Below are 21,608 nucleotides of genomic sequence, written 5' to 3'. Positions count from 1 at the left end.
TGGGCAGGCGCCTGCAGCAGCATGACGGGGGCTCTTGCTGTCGGAATCAGGGATTTGGGGGGACCTGTCCTCCCTGTGAACATTCGAGCACTTTGTTGATCTGTGTCGAGGTGAGATTCGAGATTCCAGGAGGCAGAGCTGCCCCTTCTCCCCCTCCCCCGCCCCCCCATCCCACCTCCCTCTCCAGGGCGGAGGGAGAATTAAGAACAATGGAAGGTGAATTTTTAACAGGACGGGCTAGCTTGAGCTGTGTAGGCTTGACCGATGAACTATGTGGCTGCTTTTAGCTAAAATAACTGTGTTGTTTGCAGGAGTTTTTCTCCTGTGAGTTTTCCAGAGTCATTAGAATGACCTAACTGCCTCACCTGCTGTTTGAACTGGTAGGGACAGAAAACAAAAAGGGTGTTGAAATGCAAACAGACAGTCCTGGGTTCCAGTCCCCTGGCCGTGAGATAAAGGCAACACAGACCTCAAGGTCTCCACGGAGGTCTGTACAGAGGCTCCAGAAAAATCTCTCAAGGCGTATTTCTTTTCATGGGTTGGAGTCCCGAGGTAGGTGAGGAAAACAAAAACAAAATAAAACAAACAAAGGATTTCATACTTGGAATTTGCTCGGTGCCAGTTGAATAGCTAATTGTTTCTTGTTTTCATCCCCCTCCCCCCCTTTTCTGCCTGAATAGATAATCCTTACAAAACGTCTATTCATTCTACGAGTGAAAATTTCAGGAATACTGATACTGACCTTGGCAAGACTAATGGGCTGAGATTGAGTGATGGATTTGTGTGTGTTGTGGCTGACATACATTTTGGTGCGCTGGATGCCAGTTTAAGAATCTTTCAGCACTAGGAAAAGAAGATTTATGGCATTGTATTAGTGAATATAACGAAGGCTTACACTTAGAGATCAAATTATTAAAAGACAACGTTATTTTTATAGCTTATTTTTTAGCACAAACTTGATCGTTTTTGTTGCTTCAAGAAAGGACCTGCCTTTCTTTTCTATTTCAGTGTGACCTCTTTAAAGGAGATGTAAACAACTCTTTTTTAAGGGAAATAAAAGGAGGCAGTAGAGCCTAGCTAAAAGGACACACTAGACGAGATTCTTAATTGCTAAATTAAGTTTGTGCTCTTATTTGATTTCTGCTATGAACTGGCTGTATGACTTTAAGTTATTTAGCTTTTTTTTTTAAAAAATGATCATATTAGAATAAGAAATATGTGATAGCGAAAAAAGATATTTCTGAAAGCATTTTAAAGTCCCATAGGAAAAGCACAATCAGAAACCAGCACTGCAACTTTATTCTGGTAGAATAACCTCTTGAGTCCCATACACACAGTCCCTAACTGTTGGCTTTATAAGGTCAGTCCCAGCAGACCGGCCTGTGGCGGTCAGGAGCTCAGCGGGTCCAAGAAAGCGCCAATTCCAACAAACGCAAAACAGCAAATAGTGTAAACAGTAGATGGATTCGAATGCAGCCGGGGCTGAGCAGAGGGCTCTAAAACACTCCCCAGCAAAGTGACAGTGACTGTGGAGACGGCTGGGCTGTGGCCGTGGAGCTCGGCTTCGTCTTGTGGAAAGAGCAAAGGTTGGAGAGTGGAATCTCTTAAATCCAGACATTCTCATAAAGACCACGTCTGGCAGGCTAACTTTGTTTCTGGCTGCTGGCGACTGGTGAAGGAGAAAGCCGTCCCCCTAAGGCCTCGCAGCTGGTCTGGTGACGGAGTGAATCGTGCTGCGTCAGCCCTCCCGGGTTCTGAGTTCGAGTCCGCCGGCCCGTGAGTGCCCTGACCAGCCTTCCGCTGCCCTGTGTTGCCTCTTAGAGAAGCACTGAGACCGATGACTTTCTCAGGGGTTGTGACACTGGGGGGGGGGGGACAGGCGGGCGCTGTGTCCCCACGTGGATGTGGAGGCCAGAGGGTGGCTTCTGCCTTTTGATGGAGAGCCACGCCACCGTGAGGTGACTGGAAGTTGCTGATTTTTGTGTAAGGATGGGGATGGGGCTGTGATTTCAAAATAGTTTTAAGTTCGAAGTGTTTTGTTTGAACAGTGTGACTCTGGGTCATCCTTGCTCTCTGAAGGTGTTACGGGAAGGGACCGGCTGCTTGCTCCGAGTGGTCGAGTATCCAAGATCAGACTCCGGCTCTGAAATGCGTGTTAAAACCTCGTAACCTGATATGGACGAGGGAGACCACGTGCCTGCAGGCACCGGACGCGTGCTGGGCATGAATACACAGCAAGTCCCCTAGGGACCTTGACTTTTCCCCCGCCTTTTTTAAGGAAATTGGTTGAGGAACTGCCCGGTTCCTCACTCTCCCAGGACAGCCATTAAGCCCAGCCTGGGTTTTGGGCTGGACTGCCCGCCGTCACCACGCGGCGGCTCATTAATCCCGCTCCCCTTTCCAAGAATGCCATGTGTTTTAGCTCCTTTAATGGCGCGGCCAACCTGTCGTCGTGACAAAACGTGACTTGAACTCTGCCTTTTCAGCGCTGTTTACGCGGCTTCCCCACCAGCGCTGCGGTCCTCGCGGTTTCCCCACCCGCGTCCGCCGTCCTCCTCCGAGCCCGCGACAACTGTGCTATAGTCCCGGCCTCCAGCGCTATCATTTCTGTCGTATCTGTTTTCCATTTTTTTAATGAGATAAACCACCGGCGTTGAGGTCAGAGGGGCACATCTGGGGGGTAATGGTGCCAGGGGGACCCCAGCGAGTGTGTGGAGTGCAGGGGGGACTTATTGGCAGTGTGGGTGCAGGGGGGACCCAGGGGTGTGGGTGGGGGACCCAGCAGCGGGGTGTGGGTGGGGGACCCCAGGCGGTGTGGGTGCAGGGGACCCGGGGAGACCCCAGCCGGCAGGTGGCTGGAGGGCTTCGCAGAGCTGGCCTCACCCTCCCCGCGGTGACGCGGGGCTGGCGTGAGAGCAGCTGGCTCTCGGGGACCGCCCCGTGCTCGGTGCTCTGGGGACGAGAGCCGCCGCGGGGCTGGTGGCAGCGCCGAGCTGCTCGGCTTTGCTGACGCTCCTGTCTACCGCCCCGCGACGCCGCAGCAGGGCCTCACGGCGGCCTGACCCCGAGCTTCTGCGCCACGCGGTGTCCCCTCCCCACGACGCCCGAGTCGCCCTCTGGGGGTCTCGCGTCTGTTCTTCCCGAGAGCGAATTTGCTCGCATATCACTTCGTTCGAGCTTCACGAGGGACAGCACTGTCTGAGTGAGGCCGGTGGGGGAGGAAGGGCCACTGCGGGCAACGCCCGTCTGTCCCGAGCCGGGACGACCCGAGGCCGGCGGAGTGAGCCCCTTGGCTGCAGCCGCGGCGGGCGACGCAGACGTCGCCGCGCACGGCCGGGACGGGGACCCGCGCTGACCCGCCGGGGCCTCCTTTCCCGCGCGCAGGGTTCCTCGGGTCGCCAACGCCCCGCGCGGGCGCTGTGCCCGCTCCCCGCGGGTGGCGACGCGGCGCTTCGTCCCCGGCGCGGCGACGGTGGCACTGCGTGCCGGACGCCGACGTGTGTTCTCGGGCGGCTTCTGGCCACCGGGTCCTCAGGGCCATCTCCGGTCACGCGTCAGAGCCGGGCTCGGGGGTCGTGGCCTGTCCCCAGGTCGCAGCATGAGGGAGCGCCGGGCTGGCGTTTGGATGCGGGATGCGGGGCTTCGGCCACTTCCACGCCAGCACCGGTCCCTACCGCTTCGCGACGCAGCGTGCGCTCTCGGCCACCGCCGCGTCCGCGATGGCCCCTTCCTTCTCCAGCCGGCCTTTTCTCAGTTAACGCTTGTGTCGCGTCGGATCTCAGCTCGGATGTCCCCATGCGGCAGGCCTTACCCGCTCCCCCAGCGCTCACGTGGGTGCCCGGGGTCCCCAGCAGCTCCGCCCACGCCTGCGCCTGCATCCCGGCCTCCCTCTCCGTGGTGTCCCCCGCACCAGGCGCCTGGCTCCGGGGGCTGGGGCTGGGGCTGGGGCCTGGCGTGCGGTTGGCTCCCAGGGCTCAGTTTCTCACAGGCCTGGTCCGGAGCCTCCGTTTTGAGCAGGATAACGGCTCCTGGTTGCCCATGGACGTGCTGCTCCTGAAACCGCCCAGGGCGGAGGGCGGAGGACCCGTTCTTCCCGCTGACCCCTCTCCAGGCTGGTCCCGCTACCCAGAGGTGAGGCGTCCTGCTCAGAACCCAGCTCACTGCCTTTCCTCCGTCCGTGTCTCCTTTCGTGTCCCCAGCCTGGCTGGCGATGTGCATCACTGGCCACGTGGAGACCCCGGAGATGCCCTGTGTTCTCCTGTCTCTCCTGCCCTCCGGCCACAGCCACCTGGCTCCTGACAAGGAGGCTCTAGCATCAGCATCGCGGCCTCCGTCTGGGCACAGCCCCTCCTGTCCCCATGGTCCCTTCCCCCAGCCTCAGGCCCTGCCTTTCCAAAGTGCCAACCCAGTGCTAAGACTGCCTGGTGTCAAACCGCTGCCAGCCCTTTGCATCTTTTAAAGTTGAAACGCGTCACCTGGCCCCACGTCCCCTGAGCCCAGTGAGTACACCAGCCCGGAGATTCTGCAAGATTTGAACAGATCCAAGTCTCACCTTAAATTCCTCCCAGCGACCAAGCAACCAGCAAAACCAGCGACAACTCAGGCCTCACTGAAAACCTGCCCTAGGTGGAAACCTGAGCTCTGTCGCTGGGACGGCTGACAGTCTTCAGAGGGTCCTCACCTGTAGGATGCGAGGGTGGACGGCAGCAGCTGCTCCCAGGGGCTGCTGTGCCCATTAATCCGGGAGCCCGCAGCGCCTGGGGAAGGGGTCTCGGTGGCAGACAGAGATGCGTTAGGTCATCACCGTGAAAGGACCCTCTGGGAGGCAAGGTCACACCCCAAAGTAACTTTTCAAAGTTGGGACTTCTCTGGGATTTGAGAAGGTGAGACAGTCAAGAGCTTTGCCAGCATTTACCAGCAGCCTTGGCGTAGGAAGTGCGTCCCCCCGAATTTTAAAGTCTTGACTTTTCGTCCACACGATGACAGGCTGGGGACATGTGATTCAGCTGGTCTGGCTGCCCTTTCTTTCTCTAGGCTGGCCTGGCACAGGCATCTCAGGTGAGCGGTTTCCGGATTCCAGGCCTGCACCACACCTATGATGCAGAGTGGGGGGCGAGGATGTACTTACACTCACAAAGACCTCCCCTCGGGCTTTCCACCACCTGCGCAAACACCACGGGAAAAGCCTGGTGCTCAAAATCCTCAGCTGCTCAGCCTCGTAGTCTTTGTAATAAAAAGATTTAGTTGATTTGCCCTCTCCCAAACCTTAGCGGTCTCTGCCTGTTTCACCTTGCTGTGGTCTGTTTATCCTGACGGTGGGAAAAAAAAAAAAACTGGCTTCACTTAAAAAATAGGAGGAAAAAAAGGTGCAAACTTCACCAGCTTCCCCACCTTTTTAGCATCTGGGAGGTGGCTCGCCGGCTTCCTACTGGGACAATTTAAATGCTAATGCGATGCCCGGCAATCTTCTAGGCTCTCAGAGAGAGCTGCGTCCTCCACCATCTCGCTTCCCTTTTCTCCGTGCCGTGTGCTGTTTTCCGTTGCTGGTGAGATTCTCTGACCTCGCAACCAGTCGGGCCTGAGCTTGCAGGAGAGGCAGGCATCCGCCCTGTCAACCTGAGGTCCCCAGTTTGAATGTGCTGAGTCACAGCCTTTGCAGTTTGCACCTAGGAAAAGTACTGCAGAAAATCAAACTGTGAGCTGCTATGTTATTTAAATAGCAATGAGGCGACTGGAAAGGGGATAATGCACAGATACATAGTAACTTATTAACCCGGTAATTTTTAAGCTGGATTTTAAGGGTTCCTAATAGCCTGGTAAGTCCTGTTTCTGGTTAGAACTGCTTGTTAATGCCTGTTGGTTGATGAAGTTCTTTATTTCTCCCTGTCCTTAGAAAGTGAAAATGAATATAAATGGTAAAAGCAGTTGTCTTGTAATGTCTGGGAAAAGGAGAAAATTAGTCTTTGCTGCTATTCTGAAGCTTTGCATAAAGAATTTATTTTCTTTTAAAGAATTAATAACGAAAAAAAAAAAAAGATACAGCAATGAACCAGATATTGAGAGTTGACTCCCAGCGTTAGTTAGACCTGTAGGAAGTCTTGTTTTCCTATTTTGATTGTGTAGTTGAATAGGCAGGAGATGCTACTTCAACTGTGTTAATAGGGGAAGTGGCAGGAAGCGACAGTTTCCTTACGATCAGAAAGAAGGTTCTCGCAGAACCCACGATGAGAATGTGGGCTGTGGAGAAAGATAAAAAGTCGGCATAATTTGTATTTCGAACTTCTGATTTATTTTTTATAATGTAAAAGCGGTTCCCTTTAAAGTAAGTGCTTGGGACTAAAGAGAATGCAAACATCCCTTCCACAAGGAAGTCAGAAATTTCTGTTTACCACCATTAACAGACATCCCAAGGTCATTTCAAGGTGGGGATTTACTGCAGAGCCGGCTGGCCTGACCTCCGGAGTGTGAGTCGGAGCAGCTGGGGCCTCCTCAGAGTCAGGGCCCTTTTCATCGGTCCGTGGCTGGGACGTTCGGGACCGGCCTCGTGATGGAGCGGCCCCTGCGCCAAGTGCCACAGCTGTGCCAAGCGTGGCCGCCGCGTCCCCTCACTCCTCGCTTATAGTCGCCTACAAAAGAAGAACGGCTTGTTGGCGCCTCGAAGCTGGCCGCCTTGGAACTTCGAGGCTCGGTCACTCCCACGGCAGCGTGGGAGTCGGAACCCCGGCGGGGTGACCCTCTGCCCTGCGGCTTCTCCCCGTGGAGAGCTCCTCTTAGCTCGTAAAGATGACTCCTCACTGGCAAGGGACACTAAATACGGAAAGAACATCGCTGATTCAGTTGGAGTTCTTCCTTTCTCTCTGAGCCACCTGGGGCGGGTGGGACGGGGCGGGGGGCGAGAAGACAGACAGACGGACGGATGGACGCAGGGGCCTCCCGGGAGCCCAGCAAGATTCTCCCTTAGTACACTTTCCTGCCCTGCGCTATTCTGTGATGAAAACGTGGACTCTATGAAAAATCTGTTGTGTTTTTTCTCCAGCTTAGACGGACGGCCATAACGCAATGACTTGGCATTAGGAGAACAAACACACGAAACCCTAAGCGAACTGCCTTCTCTGGCTGGCCCCTGGCTGGAACTGGGGCCAGCACAGCCTGACGGAGGGGCCGTGCGGACACAGGCAGACAGGGTTTTAAGGCTCAGTTGCTTATCAGCCTGGCAACCTGGGACAAGTGACCTGATCTCTGAGGTTAGCACAGTGCCTTCTCTTCCCAGGTGGAGACACTCAGCTAAGTGGGTTTTTATTCCCCCTTCCTCAGGCCCGGGTGTAGAGGTCCCAAGACAGCATTCTGGGGCCCGTGTCACCCCGGCTGGCCCAGAGCGGCCACCACTGGGAAGGAGCTGGGGTTGCTGAGCGAGGGCCTGTGGTGAGACAGCTCCCAGGCACAGGGAGCAGCCAAGGCAGAACAGGAGGCTGCCTCCTGGAGGGGCGTGGGGACAGCAAGGAACAGGGAAGGTGAGGGGCGAGGGGGAGAGGGTGGGGTCAGACGGGAGGGGTCTGGCTATTTAGTGGCATCTAAGGACTTAGAATTTTACTGCGAGGGAAATATGGAGCCTTCGCTGGGTGTGGGGCAGGCGGGGACATGGTGTGACTGAGGCTCGAAGCTGGCAGGCCGGTGAGGAGCCATCGCTGTGACCCAGATGGGGGTGGACAGTGGCTCTGACCAGGGTTCACGATGGCAGGGCGCCAAGAAGGGGCAGATTCTGCACATGTGCTGAAGGCAGAGCCAGCAGGGTTTTTACCACAGGGTCAGATGGGGCGCGTTTCGGGCATGAGCAAGTGGAAGGTTGGAGTTTGCTACACGGGCTGGGGGAGGATGCGCAGAGGGCACAGGTCAGTGGGCGACCAGGAGTCCATTTTGTCCCCGTCGAGATGTCCACTTGCTCTCCAGCAGTGGAAAAGGGAGTGAGGTCGGACCTGGCGACACATTTGGACCTGGCGACACATTTGGACCCGAGCAGCATCTAAGTCCGTGAAGCCTGGAGATGTCGGAGGTCATAAAGGACTGCGATTGGGGCAGGTGGGGGTCCGAGGGGCTGTGGAACGCCCCGACGTCGAGGGTCCTGGACAGACAGGGCGGATTGGCCGAGGAGACGGGCAGGCCATCGGCGAGGCCGCCGTGAAGGTGGCATTGGCCGGGCCGCTGGCACGGAGAGCTCTGGGTGAGGGCAGGGGTGCAGAGACCCGGAGGACCGATGCTGGGTCTGGAGCGAGATGGGAGGACAGCACGTGGTCCTTCCTGCAGGGGGAGCCGGCGGGGAGGGCCGGGCGCGGCTGGGGCCAGTCAGGAAGGGACTTCCCCGAGGAGCCGGGCCCGGACACTCGCGACTTCGGTGGTTTCACGGTGACGATGGCTACGAGGAGTCAGGTCTCACTGTGACTCGCCATGTGCCAGGTGCCGCGCGGAGCATGCCACGCACATTTCATCATCTCCTCCCGCCTCCCCGAAGACACTGTCGTCATGCTCTGTAGACAAGAAACCGACAGGCGTGGGGCAGCCGCACCCCCGGGACAACGGCCACTCGTCGGGGGCCACTCCTCGGGTCCCGCTGGCAGGGATGAGGTCACTGACCTTGGCACACGCCGTCGAGTGCGCTGACTGCGGTCCAGTGCGGAGGCTGGTGGCTGGAAACAGCTGGGGGAGGGGAGGCAGAGAACCCGGGAAGGAAGTGGGGGCATCACCGTGGGCACCCTCGGCAGAAGTGGGGTACGGGCGGTGGTCACTCCTCCCCAGGGGCAGTCCATGTGACCGTGTCTGCAGACGCCGGGTAAGCAGCTGCGGGTGATGGTGGGGACAGAGGTGCGCCTTCCCGCAGCATGCGAGGTGTCCTCAGGTCACGGTGCCTCCTGCTCCCGTGAGCTGGGACTGTCCTCGGCAGGTGGCAGGGGGCCGCTGCGGGCGGACGCTCAGGTTTCCGGCGGCCGGCCTGTGCCTGCGTCTCGCAGATGTGGCCTTGTGGACAGTCAGGGCCGGGGCAGGCGGGGCTGCGGGCAGGTCGGCAGGCCCGTGCCACACTCCCGTGAAGGTGGCCGAGTGAGGGTCACCGTGGCCGGGTGTCCGGCGTAAACGACTTCACTCCGCTCCGTTCGTCGGAATGCGCGGCAGGAAACCGACCCACCTGAGACGCCGAGGGGCCGGGCAGGGGCGGAGGCCACGTGCAAACGCCCGGGCACAGGACGGCCCAGGTGCTCCTCGGCCACTGCGGTTCCCCAGGCCGATGTCATTATTTTCCTCTCTTGTGAAATGCTCGCAGCAGTAACGGCAGCGACGAAAGAGAAGAAAGGCCACGTTCAGAGACGCGAGCGGCACGGCGGGGGCGGGGACGGCATTACGGGGCGGGCATGGCGGGGGCGGGGCACGGGGGCGGGGCCTCTTGCCTCAGCCGCTGCTGCAACAGGCAGGAAGAGGCCGAGCAGGGGGGCCTCCCGTGCTGCCGTGTGTCTCGGGCCCGTCCGTTTCAGGGTCACGGCGAGGGGACTGGCTTTCTGCCCCAAACCCCTCTGTCCTTATAGGTTCTCATGGTTTCACGCTGATGCCTGGAGGGTCGGGGACCATGCAGCCGGGTGGCTGGCATTGGTGTCGTCCCACGTGGATGTGTGCAGAGCAGCCTGGCAGTCAGGGGACAATTTCCAGGGCACGGCTCGCTGTAAGCATATCCGTAGTCATGGCAACAGTTTCTAGCAGGAGAACGTACATCTTGTCTTTGAGCTTCTGCTTGACGCCGTTAGGAGCGCGGCGTTTGGGGCTCGGTGTGATCCCCCCACTCCGAGTGCTCAGGGCTCCGGAGCACAGACACGTGCAGCACAGTGTCTCGCAGTGGCAGCTCTTATCCAGGCGTCCCTGGGCCCTATCCTGGGTGGAACTCGGGGCCTTGTGCACTTGGATGGAGAAAAGATTACGCTTCTGCCGACCTCTGACTGCAGTGTGGTCCTTCCCTCAGAGGCGGGTGGTGAGGATGGCCAGGGTGGGGTCAGCGGTACACCTGTCACCGGGAGACACCGCGAGTCTTCATAACGCACGCTTGCCGCTCTCCTGGGACACTGTACGCTGTCACTGCTTTGATGTGATGGCGGCTGCTCCACCTTCCGCTGGGTCTGGCCACTTAATGCGTCCACGTGTTTCTCCAGCGCCTCGTCCTTGCACTGCCTCCCGCCTGTGCTTCGCAGTGACTCGTCTGCGTGTGCCCAAGTGTTTCTGGGGAGGCTACCCAGGCCCCAGGGGAGACCGAGGCCCAGGCAGAGGTCGGGGACGCCTCCAGGTGTGCAGTCTCATGGGGGGTAGGAGCCTAAGCAGATAAAGTCAGTACCAAGTGCTGAGGGTGGCTAGAAATGGACCCAGTAGCCACACGGGGTCCAAGGGGAAACTGGGAGCCACACGGGGACCGAGGGGAGACCGGGAGCCACATGGGGACCGAGCGGGGACCGGCTCAGCATCATGGAGGCGTCCGCGGGTTCCTGAGCTGCAGTGGAACAAAGCGTGACGAAGAGAGAGAAGCTGGAGGCTGGAACCCCGGGCCCCTGGAAGTGAGGGGTGCTCTCTCTGCCCAGTCCCAGGGGCCGAAGGTGAACCAGACACTGTGAGGGGGTCGGTGACTCACTTTGTAGAGCGGTGTTTACGGGGACAGGGTGGACAGGGTACGAGTCCTTGAAACACCCAGTGGTATGTATACCAGGATGTCAAGAGGGGCTTCCTGGGTGTGTGCTTCACATGCAGTCTGAGCGTGCGCGGCTGGAAGCGTCACCGTCCTCCGCACACTCTCGTTCTGGCTTGGCTTCCTCACTCGGCAGGCCCCACCCGAGGTCCATCCTAGCCGGCCTTGTCCTGCCGAGCAGCTTTGTGGCAGAACCGTGAGCTTTGAGAGGGGGAAAGATAAACTCTGGCTGTCACAGCGCAGGGCCTTTAAAGGGAGCGAGGCTTCTGGCACGCAGCGCATGGGAACGCGGGTCAAAGGCCGTGAAACGCGACTCTGGACTGCGGGGCCGGAGTGCATCCCGTGATTGCATTGGGGGCCCCAAGCCGGAGCAGCTCGGGGAGCCGGGGTGGGCGCTGCAGTCGGGGACCTCCCCTCCGCCGAGACCGTGAAGGCCAGCGACTCCCCTGAGGCCGCCTTGTTCGGCACATCGGGGACAAGCCTTATCTTCCAGGTTGCAGAACTAGGAAATGGCGTGTTTGAGAGAATTAATACCCGAAAAAGGAGTGAGTCGGGGGCAGCCCGAGGACCCTGATCACGGCCTTGCTGGGAGGCTCGTGGTTTTAAAGAAAATACAGCCATTTCACTGTCGCATTTGTCTCGTTGGGGTGGTGATGCACCTGGCACTGAAGTTGGAGGCGTTAAGGGTTTGTTTTCTTCTTTCTCTGTAAAACGTTCCCCGCTCGACGAGCGCCACCCTCTGTGTGGACACGTCACCTGTTCAATTCGACAGCCCGGTCAATGCCCGCTTTGTGCAAGGTGGCTTTACAGGCGCCAGGGGACGGCGCGCTGGGCAGATCCTGGATGTGACTGCCACGTGGATGGGACAGAAGCTCCACCTGAGGACCACGCAGGCCTTCTTACCCTCCTCAGGGTCAAGGAAGATTCAGAATCTGGTGGCAGTTATGGGTCCACTCTCCCAGGAAAAGGCACCCAGGCGCAGACACACACGCACGCGCACACGCACTTCTGCAATGATTTCTGAGTGTTTAGAGCCGCCTCTGAAGCTGGCCTGGAGGGGGGCCCTCAGGGCGAGTGTTTGGCGCATGAAGTGAAATAGTAGTGCCTGTCAGAGAAGCAAGAAGCCCCGGTCCCCAACGGGACAGAGGTTAGGACAGAGCCCAGGGAGGCGGAAGGGCCGGTGGGGCTGGCGGGCTGGGCAGTTTTCCCAGACAGGTGACTACGTAGAGATGTCCACATCTTGCCTAGGTAGGGGCGTTGGCATCTGGAAGGCCGTCTTCCAGGCCGAGGGAAGGTCTGGGAATGCGGGGGCGGGGAGCGGGGAGTGGAAAGTAGAAAAACTCAAGCTGTCCCACAAACCCAGTTTGGCTGGAGGAAGACGACATGACGACGAACCATCCGGAACAACCAGACAGACAGGCAGGGGTCACACTGTGAGTGACAGCGAAAGCAGGTGAGTATCCCCTTCCCCCCACCTCAGTAAAATCTTCTGCTTTATTTATTTCCTTTTATTCATTTATTTATTTTCAGGTGGGGGGGGGTGCAGGCATGAACGTGTGAATAGTACCTATGTATTGTACTGAATTAAGGAGGTGACAAAAATCAGAATTTTCAGGCATCACGCTTTTAGTCTCCTTTGATCCAGAACACCCTCCCTCCCGCCCTGATTTTGGACTTGACTGATGATTGACATTTTTAAGAATCCAGGTCAGCGATTCTGCAGAATGTCCCTGGATTTGTCTTGCCTCTTGGGGTTCCGGTAACACCCCTTCCTGCCGTCCTTGCAGCCCTGGCACCAGCCCCAGGAAACTGCACTTCTCCCTGGGGCTCCCCGCACCCCATCCGCCTTCACGCACAGTCCCTTTCTTCAGTCCTGCTGGTGTTATCTGGACTTGGGGGTGCCATCTGTTCCCCTGGCGGGTACACTTTGAGTTGACAGAAAATGCTGATTCCTTAGAAATGTCTGCTGTGTTTCACACTCGGCGTGGCCGGTGTACTGCTGTTGATAAATGCTCCTTGACCAGTTACCCCGTTTCACACTCATTATTTTCCAGAAAAATCTGGCTCTTATTCATGTTTTAAATTTCTTTTTGTTTTCCTCCGATCACCCTAAATTCCACAGCTTCTGCTCTTTGCGGAATGCACATCACAGCCGCGATCTACTATGGTTTTTTTCTCTTCCTCCGCTTCCTGCCTGGAAGTGAAGCACTGTATTGATCATGAGACAACAGCAGCATTGATTTAGAAGCCCCAGCCCATGCCCAGGTGACCTTTTTCCTCCCAGTAGCTTTGGGCGACAGCGTGTCCTAAGGTGTTTGCATATGTCACATGATTGCTTGTTTGGTCATTAAATACCATGCCTTTCAAACGCGGAGGAAAGCTGGTCCTAGCTCTTCCCTCGGCCTTCGCCCCAGCCGCTATTCCGGGGGTCAGTGCAGAGAGGGGTCGCAACTTTTGAAACTTAGGCTGAAAGTCCTCTTATAGCTAGCCTTTCCTGCAGAAGCTTCCAGACACGCCACCGCTCAGATTTTGTTAAGTCCCAGATACACACAGGCAATTGTGAAACCGTGTCATTGACACGGAGACCTGAGACATTTTGTGTTTATCATTTTCCGGTGAAAGCCTTGTCGTAAGGCCATCCCTAAGGGTATGGCGAGGGCTTCGATTGGACGTGACAGTCCGCAAATCTGACTGCTCCGATTTGCATGTGACATTGAACCTTCAGCGTGAAACAGCCTCCTGCATGTCCTTTGCAGAGCCCATGCTGTGAGCTCTTCAGATTAATTGTAATAACAATGGAATGCAGAGGGCGCCAGTGGGGCAGGTGGCTGGTGGGTTAGTCGTGCCAAGGTAAGGACTGGGCACTGCAGGCAGAGGGAATGGTGAGGATGATTTGGGGAAAACGGAATAAATTCAGAACACCTATGGGTCACCGACCATGTGCCAGATTCCGCTGACTGGCGCTGCCTCAGGCGGCTACTTCACGTTCACAGCCTTCCTGAGCACTATCTTCATTCCCGTCTTTGAAACCGAGGCCCTGAGGAGGTAAGGTCCAAATCCTAGAACGTCAGCTAATTCTCCAGCGGCTCCACAGAGCACGGGACTGGGGACTTCAGGCATGCCATCCATCATCATGTCCATGCCCTCTGGGCCAGGCACCCAGCCTGGGACTACCTTGGTTAGCATCTGCTTCTCCTGCCCAGATCATGTCCCCAGACCATGTCCTTGAGGGACTTTGCCTGTTCCTCGTCCCTGCATGTCCTCGGCATCTCGTCCTGGCAAACAATAGGTCCTGACAAATAGTCTGTCCCCTTCCTACTTCCTCGTCTATGTGTCTGTTAGGTCTCCTCGGAGCTCGGGTGGCAGACTGGCTCAAGGGTCAAATCCGGCTACCACTTGTTTTTATGTAGCCTGGGAACTAAAAGTGATGTTTACACTTTTAAGTGGTTGAAAAACATTAAAGGAAGAATTTGTGACATGGGCACATTGCACAAAGTTCAGATTGCCGTGCGGAATGGAGAGCTTCATTTACATGTTTCACATTTACATATCTGTCGGTTACATCTTATCTGTGCTGTTTTTAAACTACACTGCTGCCTCGAATAGTTCCAGTGGATTCCCCCTGGGCCGCAGAGCCTAATGTTTATTCTCCAGCTCTGCAGAAGGACCTTCGCCCACCCCTATCAGAAAGGATAAGCAGAACTTGCTCTGTTAAGGTGGCACGTGACTAGGAAGCTGCCCAGCGTCCCAGGGGGGCTGGAGCCCAAGCCTGTGGCGTGATCAGTGGGAGGCGTGTGGGCCGGCTGTCACAGACAGTTTTACCTGTTCCTTCGAGCAGAATCTTTGCACTTTTTCAGTTTGGGGCTCGCCTGTCACCTAGTTGGCCTCAGAAGCTCTGAGCCCTGCGTTTGCAAATCCATCAAAAACATCCGCAGCCGCCCAGAACTCTTCCACCAGGGTCTGCATTTCCTGCCCCCGGTCCGGTCCGGCTGTTACAGCTGCATCAGCTGAGGAGGGTCAGAGGACTGAGAAGTAACAGCCTCAGCACGAGGAAGTGCCCGGAGCAGGGCTCTCCGTGCTTTTACAGGCATTGTCCTTTCTTATCTTTTGGTTAAAATCTCTTCTTGAAAAGGTAGGGACTTTTTATTGTTCTCCTGTTTCTCAGAAGCTCTGAGTGGAGCCATCTGCCCAAGGCCGCATTGCCCTGGAGTCAAACAGCCTGGGTCCTGAGCAGGCGTCTGATCCTGAGCTCCAGGTCTTCCCCTGGATGGTGACAGGCCAGGCATTCCAGCAGTTCTGTGACAGGAAAGCCCTGGGTAGAAAACGTGGGTGCTTTTTTTTCTTCTTGGTCATGACATTTTTGGTAATTCCCTTGGGTATATGCCAAAGAGCAAATTGACGGTGACTGTCAGACCCTGTGTCCCTCACTTCAGAATGACCATTTTCTGCATTGACGGTGACTGTCAGACCCTGTGTCCCTCACTTCAGAATGACCATTTTCTACCAAGGGCCTCGAGAGACCTGAGTGGCCGGAAGCGAGATGAAGGATGGGAAGAACCGCACGAGCTTCCTGCCGGCGAGGGGATGTCATTACTGTGCCGGATGAAAACACCCCGACAACCCAGGCTGTCTGACTCGAACTGTGATTGTCCAGCGTGTCGGGAGCTGTAAGTTTAGCAGAAGTGACCAGACCAGCAGTGCCCAGGTGTCTGTGGAATGTTAGTCCTGTGACCAGACAGGAGTGTTGGAATAAGTATGGGGAGTGTTGACAAAGTGAAGCACACTTCTGCAGCCCTCCAGGAGCAGGCGGTGTACAGAGTAGTGACAGACGTGGGCCAGGGGCCAAGGGCCACCTCATGGGATAGGTGTGCCGGGAGCTCTGGATGAGGCTGCCCGCGGCCCTGCCTTTTCTCTCTGCTTTTCAGTTTACGAAGTCCCAAACACTTCAGGGACTAGAGGGATGTTTGTGTCTTCTGTCGACCCACTGCCACTTCCCCCCGGCCAGGGAAGGAATGTTCTAGACAGTGGGAAAACTCTGTTAGGAGAGAGTGTTGAATTAACCATACAAAGTTAGATAGGGGTTTTTTTCCGAGAGCCTTTCAGTGACGTCTCTGTGAAAATCAAAGTATATTGGGATCACATAAGCCTTTCTCAAGGGTTGATGTTTTCTATACTTTTAGTTTGTCCAAACTTTTATGTGTTGCTCAAGCATCGAGTGAGACCCCAGAATATGCAGCGTGCTTCGCTCCGGATGGCACTTGCAGTACACACACGTGACGGAGATGTGAGGACAGCAGCTTGTGGGCTCCCATGAAGTCAGCCCGGGAATGTGTGGAATTCGCTTGTAGTTTTCAGGAAATAAGGTGTCATTGTTAGGGTAGTTTCCTGTCATAAAAATTTCTCTAATTTGGTTTTAAAATAGCAGCCTCTGATGTTGTTTTTGACTCAGCAATCTATAGGAAATCTAAAATCTTTTTCTTTCTTTCTTTCTTTCTTTTTTTTTTTTGGTGAAAGAATGTTCCATATTTTCCACAGACAAGAAATGAGCCGTTTCTATTCCTGGCGGTGCATAACGTGACGATGTGTGTCCTCACTCCGTGCTCATGTGGAAGTGGCCTGGTAGAAGCAGAGGGACCGCTGACCAGGGCGAAAGGTCCCTCCTTCCTCCAGTGTTTCCCCAGCCCCCCGTCCTGAGAGCTGGTCACCCCAGTGGGCTTACAGTTACAATCTGAGGCCATCAGACTTTTTTTTACCTGAAGCTTCTTCAACTCGTACCTCATTGCAAGCTTAAAAACAGAGCTAAACTTAAAAACAGCCTAATGTTTCTGGGTAGATCAAACAGTGACTTGCTTTTATAAGTGAAAAATAATTTGTTCTCAGTTCCTTTACGTAAAGCATCAGGAAAATAGATACTTTGCAGAAGTCTTTTCAGATTAAAGGAGGTAAGTGTTGAAGCTTCAAAACCCAATCTGAGAATTCTTATAAAAAAATAAAAAACCCTGCTAGGGAGGGGGTGCTGCGGTTTGTGGAAGGGGGGCCAGACTGTGGCTGGGGGAGAGTGTGGGGGGCGGAGGGAGGGCCGACGTGGCGCTGCTGCTGCTGCTGCTGCCGCTGCCGCCGCCGGTGCCGGTGCCAAAGCCGATGGTGCGGATGGTGCCAGTGCCGGTGCCGGTGCCGAAGCCGATGGTGCGGATGGCACCGGTGCCGAAGCTCTCCGAGAGCTGTGGTCACGGGGCCCAGTTCTCAGGATCTCACGACCCGCTTGGCTTCTTTTACCTTTAAAGACACTTTTCTTGGTGTAACGTACACGACACAACTCACGAGTCTCCTGGTGTAACGTGTACGGCTCAGGGCACTTAGTGCGGTGTCGTGCGGCCATCGCCGCTGTCCACTTCCAGACTGTCTGCACCGCCCCGGCGGACGGGGACCCACGAAGCAGCCCTCCCATTCTCCCGCGGCAGCCAGGCCGGCCTGTCCTGGACGTGTCATGTGGGTGGAGTCGTGACCTGTGGCTTTTGTGGCTGGCTTCTTTCACTCGGCCACTGCGCCCGAGGTTCGCCGGTGCTGCAGCGAGTCAGCGCCACACTGCTTTTCACGGCTGAGTAATATTCCTCGGCGCGGTCTGACCGCTTTCCATTCACCCTTCCCCCTCCCTGGCCATCTGTGCTGTTTCCACTTTTTGGCCATGGTGAATATGCTGCCACGAACATTCACGCGCAGGTTAACGGGACACCGTTTTTGGGTCTTGGGGCATAGACCCGGAGTGGAGTTCCTGGGTCATCTGGCTGAATTTATTGAGGAACTGCCAAGCTTTCTCTTGCCTTCCTAATGCTTTCCGAAAAATAAAAATTCACCGTAACATTGGTGTTTCAAAATCAATCATAGGACGGTTAAAGAATTTCTAGACTGAATGTTAAAAACCTTAAGAGGTTTCTCCGAGGCCAAAATTCATTCAGAACACTGCTAAGTCAACGAGCAAGCTTGAGACAGTTACCGTATTTGTTTACCTCCAGCCATGGCTGGTTCTTTCCTAAAACATTCAGCCTTTTTCAAAATTCGGTACCTCTTTAGAAGACGGTTATAAATAGATTATACTGTCACTGCCCACTTTGGTTTTATACTTTTTCTGGGTCATATGGAAGCTCTCTAATCTCTTCTGTGATTTGGTTAAATGTAGATTAATCCAAGGCAAATCCGAGTTACTGACCCATCTTCCTTTTTATGGTGCCTTTTGCTTAAATTTCATGGTTGCCCAGGACAGGGTAGAAGAGAAATAAAGTGATTACAGATAATATCACAGAGAATGCTGATAATTTCCCAACCTCGAATTGGCTGATGATGATCCTGTCCCAGCTTAAAGTGAACCCTGTGAAGAATGAGGGTGTCGGATGTCCTAGGCACGGTGAGTGCCCTCTGGGCCCACCCATTCCTGTGGGGGCAGCCCCCCGTCCCTTCCCCTCCCCACCCCCATCCTCCCCAGGGCTCCCTGGTTTGGGGAAGCTGTTTGGGAGTCTTCTCCACGAGAGGTCTGCTGTCACCCAGGGCTGAGATCCAAACTATTTAACCATCGATAGTGCACGGGTGGGTCTGCACAGAGGACATGGGCATCCTGTGACACAGCAGGTTCTGCAAGTCCCACCCCCAGGTCTGGCTCAGTGCTGTAGCTGCTGTGACATAGGATGGTCTCGGGGTTTGGGCTGGCATTGAGTGGCCCTGGGTGGGGATGTTAGGGTGGCAAGTAGTTACCAACTGATACATGAGAACTTTAATATTTTAACAGCCAGCGTGACTGCACCACTGGATTAGATCCCTAGTACCAGAAACCATGGTGACATTCCCCTCCACCAGCATCCTTCACCACGAGTCTTCAGGTCATGACTGTGCCATCTTCTGCAGGAAGCAGTTTCTGCTTTTCCCACCAGGGCAGGCAGAATCCTGCCTACTTAGCTTGGCTTCTGACCATGAAGAGATACCCGTTCTAGAAGGCTCCCGTCGTGGCCAGGCCTTCCTCATGCATCCAGGAAGTCCCTGCTCTGATGCACTTGGCATGTCCGTAGTCTTTTTCCTAAACTCCCAGTTGCACTTCGTCACTGTCCTGTTTAATAACTGCCAATGTTTTTTCAGTATCTAAAAATGACGTCAGAAGCCAGATCCGTGGAATGGGGCGGGGCGGACTCCTCCCCAGCAGCATGCACCTGCCTGTGGGAACCAGCCAGCAAGGCTGGGCTGAGCGGGTCAGATACCCAGGCGGCAAGGGGGGGGGGGCGTCCCTCTCAGTGTCCCAGCATGGCTTCCTACATCTGCGTCAGCCCCTGCCGTCCTCAGACACCGCCCCCACCCCGGGGGATTTGCGTCTGAGTGGTAGGTGACCCTGTGCTAACCAGAACAAAGCCCTGATCAAGCCTCTGGGGCTCAAGTTGCTGACCACTGGGCTTCCGGGCTGCTGCGCTGCCCAGTGCCAGCCCATGCCGACCCTGCCGGGGGTCCCGAGCCCCTGCAGCCACACAGGTCACACAGGTAGATGGGCCTCTGCTCGGTCCTGCTCCGGCCCCCTCAGCCCTCCCCACCCCTGCCTGGGGCCCCGCCTTTAATGGACACAAAAGTCAGTAACATTGACTGTCTTTTTCTTCTTTTTTTCAGATGATGAAACTAACACATGCTCATTGCAGAAAACTTGGAAAATACAGAAGAAACTAAAAAATCACCCATGATCCTACCTCCCAGTGATAACTGCTATTAACATACAAAATGTCAGAGTGTGCGTGTATAATTTTTGTAATAAAATGGGATAATATTCTTTATGTAGCTTTGTCTTTTTAAAAAGAATTTTTTTATCTTTTTAGTTCTATTGAGATATAATTGACATATAGCCCTGGGTACGTTTAAAGTGCACAGCATATTGACTTGACTTCCGTTTATTGTGAAATGATCACACGATAACCTTCGTTAACATCCCGTCTTGCATGGGTAAAAAAATTTTTCTTCTTGTGACGAGAACAGCTAGGACTGACGCTCTTATCAACTTTTAGATGTTCCACGCAGCCGTGTTAACTAGGCATCATGTTGCACGTGTAGCTTTTTCCTTCACTTTGAGTTGCAAATATTTTCGTGGCTGTGTAACGGTGTCTTTACACGTATCCTCTTCTCTGCTTGGCCCGCATCTGTCCCCTGCCCCTGCGTGTGCACCGTCCCTGGGGGTGGAATTGGGGCCGTGGGGCCCCCCCGGGGCCTGCATTCCTCTCTTCCCGTGGACTGCTTGGAACCTGGTTTGGCTGGAAAGCCCTCGCCTCCCCTTCTCCACCCTCTTCCAGGTCTCACTCAGGCGCACCTGACCCTTCCAGGTGGGCACGTCCTGTCCCTGGGAACTCATCCTTCTCGCTGGTCTCCCTCCCTCCGGCGTGTCCTGCAGAATGTGACGGATAGTCTCCTCTGACCCCGGCCAGGACCTCTGGTCCAAAACCGAACGCAGGAGCTGAACCTGGAAGCATATATTTTATTTTGAACAAACCGGATTAATTCCCTCTTTAAAAAAGGTGCACTTTTGTCCTGATTATAGAAGGAAATAATTGTTCATTATGAAGTAATTGGAAAATACAGAACAGTATAAGGAGGAAAATTAAAATCTAGGACTGTACTACCCAGAGATAATGTTACGAGTTGGTGTATTTCCTTCTTGATACACACGCACATAGATACACATATCTACAAATGGGCTTGCACACGTGTGTGCGCGAAGGAGCGGACATAACTAGGAGGAGGCTATAGATATACTTCCACCTCCTTTTCTAATTTTCATCTTCTCATCCTTCTGGAGGAATTATCTTTGGGTTGCTACATGTGATAATTCATACCCAGGTAATATCTAGGGCTGCCAGAGAGCAAGGCTTGATACTTCAAACAGCTACATTAACGGGCTTTTGGTTACTTCTAGGTTTTTCTGTAGATCACATTTGGTTGAAGGAGATGAGGGTGGTGGTTACATGAGTATTTTCACTTTTAAAAGTTCATTAAACTTGAAAACTCATCAAGAGTACGATTTGGGACTTCTATATGTAAAAATTGAAAATATCATTCCTTAAAATAGTGTGATTTACTTGAACAAGTCAGCATGCACTCTAGTAATATAGACTACTTAGAATGTGATGAATGCCGTTAATAATTTAATATTTATTACGGTTACTTTTTCCATTTTCCTTATTTTCGATTAATCTTACTGGCCCATCAATGTCGATGGCAGTCAGTTTTCAATACAATTATTAGATGGCTGCTAGAATTTTGCTGGTACGAATGGTTCCAAATCGAAGATTACATCCCCCCGTCCGCATGCACTGAGGTGTAGCTGACAGCTGAAAATCGTTTATATTTAAGCTGCACCTTTTTTGGTGGTAAAATATGACGGCCAGGCGAATTTACTTTCTAATCACCTACAACACCGATACTCTGCTCTTCGCCCCCTGTCGCGGGCCACGGCAGAATGCAAGTACCGAAGCGTGCATCGCTGTCCGCGCTCGAGGCAGACGTCGTCGTCGACCCCAGCACCTCTGCCGCGTTTCCGCGCCCCGCCGCGTCGCGGTTGCTTCAGTGGATGCACGTGCGCCTCCGGCGGCCGAACGAGGTCGCCGCGCGCTCGGTCCGTTCCCGCCCGGAGGGCGTCGCGCGGCGCGCGCTTCCCGCCTCGGTGCGCGGAGTCCCCGGATGTGCGCGGCGGCGCGCGGTGCGCGCTTCTCGCGAGCTTCTCATGAGCTGAAGGCGGCGCGGGTCCCGCGACCCCCGCCTGGCCCGGGGCGCCGGTAAGTAGCGTGTTCTGAGGTGCCAGCCGCCGCGGCCACCGCGGGAGCCCGAGGCGCGGCCGTGGCGACGTCGGGGCGGCCGGTCAGTCAGGCCGCGGTGACAGGCGGCG

At 55.1% G+C, this 21,608-nt stretch overlaps 5 long non-coding RNA genes across 8 annotated transcripts; 3 read left to right on the top strand and 2 right to left on the bottom strand.

Moving 5' to 3' along the window:
* Window positions 1-215: 215 nt before the first annotated feature.
* Window positions 216-2,700, bottom strand: LOC120619238 (uncharacterized). The gene is made up of 2 exons (XR_005657433.1): window positions 743-2,700; window positions 216-528 (listed from the first exon to the last, which is right to left on the bottom strand). It is a non-coding gene; the product is annotated as an uncharacterized LOC120619238 (long non-coding RNA).
* A 271-nt stretch (window positions 2,701-2,971) lies between these two features.
* LOC120619237 (uncharacterized) lies at window positions 2,972-5,548 on the bottom strand. The gene is made up of 3 exons (XR_005657432.1): window positions 5,392-5,548; window positions 4,553-5,093; window positions 2,972-4,295 (listed from the first exon to the last, which is right to left on the bottom strand). It is a non-coding gene; the product is annotated as an uncharacterized LOC120619237 (long non-coding RNA).
* A 6-nt stretch (window positions 5,549-5,554) lies between these two features.
* Window positions 5,555-6,825, top strand: LOC120619239 (uncharacterized). The gene is made up of 2 exons (XR_005657434.1): window positions 5,555-5,816; window positions 6,402-6,825. It is a non-coding gene; the product is annotated as an uncharacterized LOC120619239 (long non-coding RNA).
* A 2,613-nt stretch (window positions 6,826-9,438) lies between these two features.
* Window positions 9,439-16,453, top strand: LOC120619235 (uncharacterized). 3 transcript variants are annotated; one of them, XR_005657428.1, is made up of 3 exons: window positions 9,439-15,033; window positions 15,217-16,071; window positions 16,244-16,453. It is a non-coding gene; the product is annotated as an uncharacterized LOC120619235 (long non-coding RNA). The 3 variants fall into 3 exon arrangements; XR_005657427.1 differs by having other exon boundaries at window positions 16,223-16,453; XR_005657429.1 differs by lacking the exon at window positions 16,244-16,453 and having other exon boundaries at window positions 15,217-15,375; window positions 15,889-16,205.
* Window positions 16,454-16,457: 4 nt separating this feature from the next.
* Window positions 16,458-19,515, top strand: LOC120619236 (uncharacterized). Of its 2 annotated transcripts, XR_005657431.1 has the most exons (4): window positions 16,458-16,650; window positions 17,965-18,110; window positions 18,489-19,225; window positions 19,349-19,515. It is a non-coding gene; the product is annotated as an uncharacterized LOC120619236 (long non-coding RNA). The 2 variants fall into 2 exon arrangements; XR_005657430.1 differs by lacking the exon at window positions 16,458-16,650 and having other exon boundaries at window positions 16,852-18,110.
* Window positions 19,516-21,608: the final 2,093 nt, after the last annotated feature.

Source organism: Pteropus medius, unplaced genomic scaffold (assembly GCF_902729225.1).
Source record: "Pteropus medius unplaced genomic scaffold, Ma_sr-lr_union100, whole genome shotgun sequence".
Lineage (NCBI taxonomy): Eukaryota > Metazoa > Chordata > Mammalia > Chiroptera > Pteropodidae > Pteropus > Pteropus medius.
The sequence above is the reverse complement of the archived record's forward strand: the minus strand, read 5'-3'. Positions and strand labels throughout refer to the sequence as shown.